Raw genomic sequence first — 8,747 nt, 5'->3', positions numbered from 1 at the left:
ACAGGTGAGCGTGTGCAGGGCATGGAAGTTTATGGACACATTCCTAGATAGCTTAAACTGTCCGTGGTGTTGACAGTCTGGCCCTTTGTGTTGATACGTGGATTCTGCCAGATGAAGGCTGATACAGTACTTATGTTTGATGTTAATGGTGAGACTGAAGCTGTCATCTGATTTGGAGAATTTGTCAATGCTGGACTGAAGCTCACAGTTGTAAGTGTCAGTAAAAGTGTGGTGCTGCATGGACAGAAACATTAAGATCTGGAGGGAGGACAATTATGGAGAAGGGATCCAAGAGCTGTCCTTTGTCCTGAACCCGAGCTACCATACTATCCTGAAACAAGTATACTCACCCAGGATCTGCCACAGTCCATCATGACTCCCTGTAACAAACAGATTGACAAAGGTATGTAGGACTCTGTTCATTTCACTTTTCTTCTATCTGACAGAAAAGGTCATATCCAATGTTTCTTGTTTTACTTTCAGCAGTTCATGTTCAGGACATCCATCCATCCTCTTCACAGGGTCGCAGGAGGCTGAGGGTTCACCCTAGCAACACAGGGCTAACCAACACGTTCTCACTCCCAACTCGTCAAATGTGTGACGCATGGTCAGGCTCCCTCTGCTTCACTTATCGACGCGCAGGGTACCCCCCTCACGTCGAGAATTGACGTGCAGGGTCCTCTTATTGAATACTATAGAGCTCCCTAAACGTTGTTTATTGACGACAAGAGATTTCCGCGGAAGAGCCTGTTGTCCGTACATTTATACATTTCCAAAATCACATTGTAGTGACGTAGACTAACTGAACTGAAGAAGCTTCTCGGATGAGAGGTGAAACGTCTTCAAGCAACTCAAGAAGTCCAGACGCTTTTCTTTCCAAGCTCCTTAGTCTACGATGACCTGGATGACTGAGAACCTTCACAGACATATTGTAGTGACGTATACTGAACACAATATATTATATAATGTAAACAACTATCTGAGAAACAGCAGATACAGCATATAAATTAATTATAGGCCATTACTTTTGTATCATTTATTGCATTTATGGAGGGAGAGGTGTATGCTGGGTAATGGCACAGCTAGCAACTGGGTGACTTTATTCACCCGCTTCGGCTGTTATCAGTCCATACAATGGGCGTTATTAGCAGACATCAGTCCCATAGATGTGGGCCATCTCCACCTGCTAGATTGTTCAGAAGGTTGTTCTCATCCATCCAGATGGAGGATCACTAACAGGAGCGTGGGAAGACTCCAGAATCCACTCTGGCTGGAATCCGGTGGATACAGCAGTGTTTACAGGTAAGGCCATTTAACCGGACAGCATTTATAGAATGACTATTAAAAGTCAGCGAGTGTCAATAATGTTAATGTGGTTATGTTAGTAATACACCGAGTGCTAATATAACAGCTTTAAGATGCATTTGTAGATATTATTACGTGTTTTACCGTCTTTATGGTGCTAGCTTAAAGTTACGGTGTAAATGTTAGCTTATATTGTAGTAAAGCTGTTACTGTTTAAACGATGTTGGGACAGAAATATTAGCTTCTGTCATGACTGATGAAGTTACTAGTTAATAAAGTTTCCATTAAAGTGTTTAATTGCAGCCACAGATTGACAGTAAATATCCCGATTAGCTTCAGTGCATCTATAATAAATATGTGCAAGTTTCAGTGCTTCGTTTAAACTGTATGATACTTATACTGACCCAGGGTCAGTGTGAAATACAATCCTAGCTGTGTGAACAAAGCCTGGCTCCTTTAATCCTGCATGACAAACCTCAGGATGCAGGTTTTTATTACTCTTTCCTGCTGGCACACCTGTCACACCTGAGAGTCAGCTAGAAAGTTACAGTGACGTGGACATCATGCAAAGACTGCCAGACTCTGTAATACTGTAAATGATCAGTGACTCAGGTTAACACTAAACTTTAAACAGTCCCTCTGTGTCTCTGTGTGTGCTGAGCATCTAGAATTAGGAGTGAGTCAGGCCGCATCAGCAGAATCTGTTATATGTAAATATCAGTATTTTCTATTCAGGTGTCAGGAAAATAGGTAAGACTGCAGTGAAGCGATGTACCAGATGAATCCCTGGCCAAAGGTATCGTACTTAAATCAGACTACTGAACCAGCCACATCAGCCTTTTGTGAGGTCTGTTTAAAGTAGACTTAAATGAACTGCAGGTTCCTGAGAGGTGGACTGTGAGCACAGAAACACATGTTCATACATACAGCTGTAGCAAGCTTACATTAATTTTAAATCGATTTGTTACTCTGATGTCTGTGTCTCTGTTAGTCCTCTGACAGACTGGTACCTGTCCAGGTGTGCTCTACCTATGACTACTGGGACAGGCTCTAATAGAAAGTTTCTATTATTCTCATTTAAGGTATTTAAGTGCTTATGCATATGCTTAGTTGTGACACTGTTATAGACTGTTCAGTGAAAGTTTCTAAAACTAGATGAACTTACTTCAGTGTCAGTAGTTTGAGAAAACAACTCCCTTTACAGGTGCTGATAAGGCCAAGGGCACAAAACAGCGTAACCATTGATCCGTTAGGTTTCATAGCGAGGCGCGTGAAGTGTGGTACGATCAGTTTGTAACTTCCTCCCTCTTCCTTGGAATGCGCAAAGGAGTAGGAGCACGACTTCTGTGGCAGAGCTGGCATGACATTGAACTATGATGTTTGATGTGTGTTGGCTCTCCTGCGCACAGTAATAAATAGCTTGATCACAGCTCTTTCTGTGTTGCAGACTTTATTTACAAAATTCCACCCCCCCCCCACCCTCCCACTGTGAACCTGAATTGAATATTCAGAAGAAAATGAATGGATAGACTGACATTTGTTTAAATAGTTCTAGAAATCTGAGCTGTTGATGTGTCCTTGGATTGTGTGGTAATAATATTAGAGCTAGCGATCTTTTCTTATAGAATCTCTACTATGAGTCATATTACCTGGGATTACTGCTATGTTTACCTGAAGGCCTGGAAAAATGTGCTGTGTGAAGGATGTAAATCAAATCAGATCTTAACTTAACTTACAGTTAAGCAACATATTCATATTTAATTGAAATATGAGCCAATGATTTTCTGATTGCTGATTCCAAGAGAGTCTTTGTGGAAATCCTGTTTGGCTTTTTGTTATTTTAATTCTCTTTTCAGTTTGCCAGAACAGTTCTCCACAGTCACTGTCCACATGGGTCAGTGGGACCAAGCAGCACTCTGCTAATGTGTGGACTCTGACCAGCAACATCCAGCAAGACCCAGACAGCGTTTTCTATCTCCCAGCTGGAGTTTTTTTGTTTGTCTGTGACTGGAGAGTCAGATTTTGTTGAGGCTGGAGGAACAGCCTCACACTTGCAGAGGTAAGTCAGTTTGTAGAGATCCCTCCCACCCTGGCTTTTATGTGCTAGATTTCTTATCTCAAACAGTAACATTTCAGTGACTGCTGCTTATACCACAGGTTAATACATGCTACTGATCCCTGATGGGAGAATCATCACCTCTGCCAGCAAAGAAGCCTGGTGGATGTTTGTTTACAGTCTGATGATGGGACATCATGCTCTGCATCTTCAAAGTTTGTCTCTTGATTATTATTCATACACAGTAATGTGAAGTATGCTTATATCTAGTATAACTGGACCAACCTGGTGCTCTTCATTTATGGAGGCTGCAGAGTCTGAATGTTGGATGTTGTGTATCTCGTGTTCTCTGGGCTTTGTTGTCCTCAGTCTTTTGCAGGATCAGAAAACAAAACCAGGAGACCTGTAAATGTTTCTTTTCCAGTTGGATGATGATAAGACTGTGACACGGGATGCCACCTTTAGTCTTGTGATGAGGCAAAGCTCAGGAAGAAGTGTGATTAAATGGTACCCACATGTGTGCTGCTGAGAAGGATGTACAGGGGCACCTGCAGCCAAATCCATATATATATACATATATATATGTATATATATATATATGTATATATATATATGTCAAATTAATTTGACACCTGAATTGAAAATACCATATTGTACTCATACAGAATCAGTATGGTATCATTGTCTGTCTGTTCACTGATTGCTGAAACTAAGAGCTACTTTGATCTGTGTAGATCTAAAGTCTCCAAACTCAAGCTCTGATGTTTCTTCACCCCTGTGTGTGTGATATCTGATTTCCTACATGCTGGCGGAGCCGCAGTTTGTGCTCACAGTTGGTGACGGTGTGGAGAGACGGTGGTGTTTCCTCAGAGGAACTAGCAGAGTCACAAAGGGCACGAGTCCATCTCACCACCTTGACTTGCTGACTGATGCTCGTCTGCACTGCACAGAGGAAATCAACTGACCGAGGTTTGTCCAGTGTGTGTTATGAAATGTATATTTTACATCTTCTATGCTCATAGATATGTTTTTGTTGACAGAGGCTCTGCAGAGGTTAGACAAAGCAGAGAAAATTACAATTCTGATCTCTCATCAGAGGCTGCAGATAAACCACACACAGCTAAAATAGAAATAGTTGTGAGTTTTAGAATTGAATGTTCTTTATACAGCCACATGTTGTACACAGTATACGTGCTTTACACCTTACTGTGATTTACTGGGATATTTGTTGCCTGATGTTCAGCAGGAATGGAGAAACTGAATCAAAGGGAAATGTTTTTGCTGATTTTGTAATGTTGTGAGTAAATCTTCAATATTATTAGGAGTGTTTCTGAGTGAGGGAGAGAGGAGTCATCATCCAGGTAAAGTGACGTGAATCAGTGGGTAAACTTGTCTCTGCTTTCAAAGGAGATACTCTTAGAGAGAGACCATCCGAGTCATCCTTAAGTGTTAGTGCTTTCAAATACACAAACATTTTGACTGTAATACAATTAAATCTTTGCATGTGTGTTTTCAAACTCTCAGATGGGCAGGATATCACTATTAGACTGTCTAACCTGCCAGGGCAGCATTGAATGACCACCACACATGAGCATGTTCCTGCAACATTCAGCAGCTTTGCTTTTGGTAAGTAGAGTTATCTAACTACAGTAACTCTAAACACATGCCATCCATTTCTAACAGCCTGGTTACTTCCTGTCAGTTATTTTAGAAACCATGTGGTCACCTGACCTAACACTGTTTCTTCTTCTTCCCCTTAATGTTGAAGTGTCAACTGTCAAACAGCTGGAGAGGAAACTACACCAGTGTACTGGGATGTTTCACCAACACGTGCCAGATCCTGTTCCTTCATGGTTTCATCACCAGAGACAGCCTTTACCAGCCACACTCTAACTGCAATTAAGAAAACAAACCGTAAAAATTGTCGTTTTTCTCTTTTGTAATTAATGATAATTCAGTGAAGATACTCTGCTGCTTCCTTTTGTTTCGTCACACATTGCTTTAAGTTTTTCAGTGTCCAGTTATTTTTTACTGCTGTTTGAATTCTCTGTATGTTTGACCCTGTAGACTGTTTAATGGACTGCTTTTCTGGTTCCCGTTTGTAACCGCCGCCTGTTTTTGACTAAAGATTTGGATTTCTGACTTTAACACAGCCTCTGCGTGTCCTCCCTTTGTGTCCTCTTCCTTTGTGAATATGTTGCATGTGTCACAGATTCATTTATTAACAGCTTTCCCACAGTGAGTTGCATCAGCATTCATTCACAGCACATTTCAGAAGGATTCAGATTAATACAGTGATCTTATAGTCAGAATTATCCTGACAGACTGCCACTGTAAATTATCTTTCATCAGGTACATTTTAAAGTTCAGTATTTCAAAGCAGGAGTTATGAAGAATCATACTGGCATTAGGACTGTAACAATATGTACTTACAAAGTCAAAGTTTTTTAATTATGTTAGAATATTGGGAGAAAATCTACTTTTAGTGTTTTCTGCATATTAATTATACTGAAATAGAGATGGTAACCCTAACTGTACAGAAGCACTAAACAACTGACAATCTAACAAACATTATTGGCCTGAGCCATCATGCACAGTGAGTCTGATCCTGTGCTGTGAGAGTCTGACAAGCATGTTTCTGGTCAGTTTGGAAGAAATAACATCACAATGTTGATCTTTTTTTCAATATTCCTTTTACAACATAAACTGTGATCAAAGCTACTTATGTTCACAGCATGTAATAATAGTGACAGTCCAGGGCATTGTGGTCTGTTGAGCTAGGGTTAGCAATTCAGACATGTGTAATCAATATTACTCTTGCTGGATACAACAAACACCCAGGAATTCATATTATAATTTGATTTTCATGAAATATTCATATTCAGTATCAGTCATTTTATATTATAACCACGTATCCACCCAGGCTCATGGTGGGGCAGGGCTCTGTCCTGGGATGCTTGAGTGAAAGGTAATGTACACCCCGACCAGGTATCCAGTCTGTCAGAATTGTTTTCAATATTTGCTTCAAAAATATGAGTGGAAACAAAAATCCAACTAGGATTCTTGCATATGATGAATGAAGTCTGTCTTTGACTGTATTGTCCAGCTGATCCATCAAACTCCCAGCAGGTGAACCTTATTCATGACATAACACAGTAACAATGTAAAAAATTAAACAGCAACAGTCTAAATTTAAAGTGCATTCTAAACCCCTCTTCAATAAATTATATGGATGTGCAGTGAGTCATTCAGGACTGTAAGACGTGAACTACAGAACCGAGTCTTCATCATTAAATCTCTGGTTGCTTCATTTTTCTATCTTATATCAGATACTTTAAAGGTTTTAGTAAAGTTGCACTGTCATGGTGAAGCAACGTGTTTTATATGTGTGCGTGCATGTCTATAAAAGGCCCTTAATTACAGAACAAAGCGGGTTTGAGTTCGAGTTACGGCAGACTGGCGCTACTTCTAAACGGAACGCAGCCTTCCTACGGCGGACAGCTAATAACAGGAATCGGACGCGCGGTCCACCCAAGTCCACAGCAACCACCATAGCAATCGCCTAGCATGACCTTAAAAACATATTCTTTATTTATAAATATCAAAAACGTGAAATGATTTGTAAAGCGTGAAAGTGTTACAGCTGCAGAGAGCTATGGCGGTATCTTTGGAAGCTGTTTACATAGCTAATAATATACGATGTAACCATGGAGACAGTCAGTCATGTGGGCTAGCGGTGCATGTTTACTACAGTGAATAAGGTGATTGTGTGCACAGCGTCCACACGCTGCACAGGGTAAAGACATTACTTCAATATTGTTTTATATTTATATATATTTGCCTTCTGCTGACCATCACCTCAGGTTCACCATTACAGTTTCAGCATACAAATGTCTAAATATGAACACATTCAAAAAAATCATGTCTCAGAAATAAGCACAGCTGTTCATGTTTGTCATTATAGTTTTATTTGTAAGAAAATTGTGAACTTCATATTGTGTATTTAATCAAAGAACATTTGACAAGTCTGAGTCATTCCTTTGCCCTATGAGAGCTGGAATAAATATATATCCTGACAGTTACAGTTGAAATAGTAGAGACAGGTAGAAATGGGATCAGATTAATGTTTGCTTAGTCAGATACCTCCTGTGTTCAGTCCATCGTATTAAAAAACAAACAATAGCACGATCCGTGTGATTCTGCATCCATTTCCAAATTGTAGTCAAGCAGCCCAGTCTCATACATAGGTAAGATAAGATAAGATAAGATAAGATGACCTTTATTAGTCCCACAGGTGGGAAATTTGTTTTGTTACAGCAAAGTGCAAAGTTATGTAGCAGAAATTAGAAAACACTGGAAAGCAATAAAATATTATAAAATAAAATAAAATGCCATATACAACAGAATAAAATAGAATAGAATAATATATACAATAGAATAAAATGGAAATACAAATACTATATACAACTGAGTAGGAAAATACAAAAATACAACTTCGTCAGAAGAAGAATTGCTCATATAGCAGTCTTATTGCACATGTGTGGATGTGTGTGTTTGATCAGTTAAAGTCTTTGTTGTGGAGTCTGACAGCAGTGGGGAGGAAAGACCTGCGAAATCTCTCCGTCCCACACCGTGGGTGCCGCAGTCTCCCACTGAAGGAGCTGCTCAGTGCTGTCACAGTCTCATGCATGGGGTGGGAGATGTTGTCCAACAGGGATGACAGCTTAGCCGCCATTCTCCTGTCACTCACCACCTCCACTGGGTCCAGAGGGCATCCTAGAACAGAGCTGGCCCTTCGGATCAGCCTGTTCAGTCTCTTCCTGTCCCCAGCAGAGATGTTGCCGCCCCAGCAGACCACGCCGTAAAAGATGGCTGAGGCCACCACAGAGTCATAGAAGGTCTTCAGGAGTGGGCCCTCCACTCCAAACGACCTGAGTCTCCGCAGCAGGTACAGCCTGCTCTGCCCTTTCCTGTAGAGGGCGTCTGAGTTATGAGTCCAGTCCAGTTTGTTGTTCAGATGAACACCAAGGTACCTGTAGCTGTCCACAGCCTCGATGTCCATACCTTGGATGTTCAGTGGTTGCAGTGGAGGATGTTTGTGCCTGCGGAAGTCTACCACCAGCTCCTTTGTTTTACTGGCGTTGATCTGGAGGTAGTTTAGCTGGCACCAGTCCACAAAGTCTTGGGTCAGTCCTCTGTACTCCTTGTCGTCCCCATCAGTGATAAGGCCGACTATTGCAGAGTCATCAGAGAACTTCTGCAGGAAGCACTGGGTGGAGTTGTGGGAGAAGTCTGCAGTGTATTTATTTATTTTTATTTATTAACCTTTATTTAACCAGGAAGATCCCATTGAGATTAAAAACCTCTTTTTCAAGGGAGACCTGGC

General features: G+C 40.9%; 2 long non-coding RNA genes across 3 annotated transcripts; both read left to right on the top strand.

Annotated features, from left to right (window-relative positions):
- Positions 1-1,247: 1,247 nt before the first annotated feature.
- On the top strand, positions 1,248-3,729 carry LOC120443517. Of its 2 annotated transcripts, none has more exons than XR_005615469.1 (3): positions 1,248-1,302; positions 3,162-3,364; positions 3,463-3,729. It is a non-coding gene; the product is annotated as an uncharacterized LOC120443517 (long non-coding RNA). The 2 variants fall into 2 exon arrangements; XR_005615470.1 differs by having other exon boundaries at positions 1,256-1,302; positions 3,170-3,364.
- A 21-nt stretch (positions 3,730-3,750) lies between these two features.
- Positions 3,751-5,509, top strand: LOC120441108. The gene is made up of 3 exons (XR_005613780.1): positions 3,751-4,330; positions 4,886-4,987; positions 5,130-5,509. It is a non-coding gene; the product is annotated as an uncharacterized LOC120441108 (long non-coding RNA).
- Positions 5,510-8,747: the final 3,238 nt, after the last annotated feature.

The sequence above is a fragment of the Oreochromis aureus genome, linkage group 2 (assembly GCF_013358895.1).
Source record: "Oreochromis aureus strain Israel breed Guangdong linkage group 2, ZZ_aureus, whole genome shotgun sequence".
In the NCBI taxonomy this organism is placed as follows: Eukaryota; Metazoa; Chordata; class Actinopteri; order Cichliformes; family Cichlidae; genus Oreochromis; species Oreochromis aureus.
This window is presented reverse-complemented; position numbering and strand designations above follow the sequence as displayed.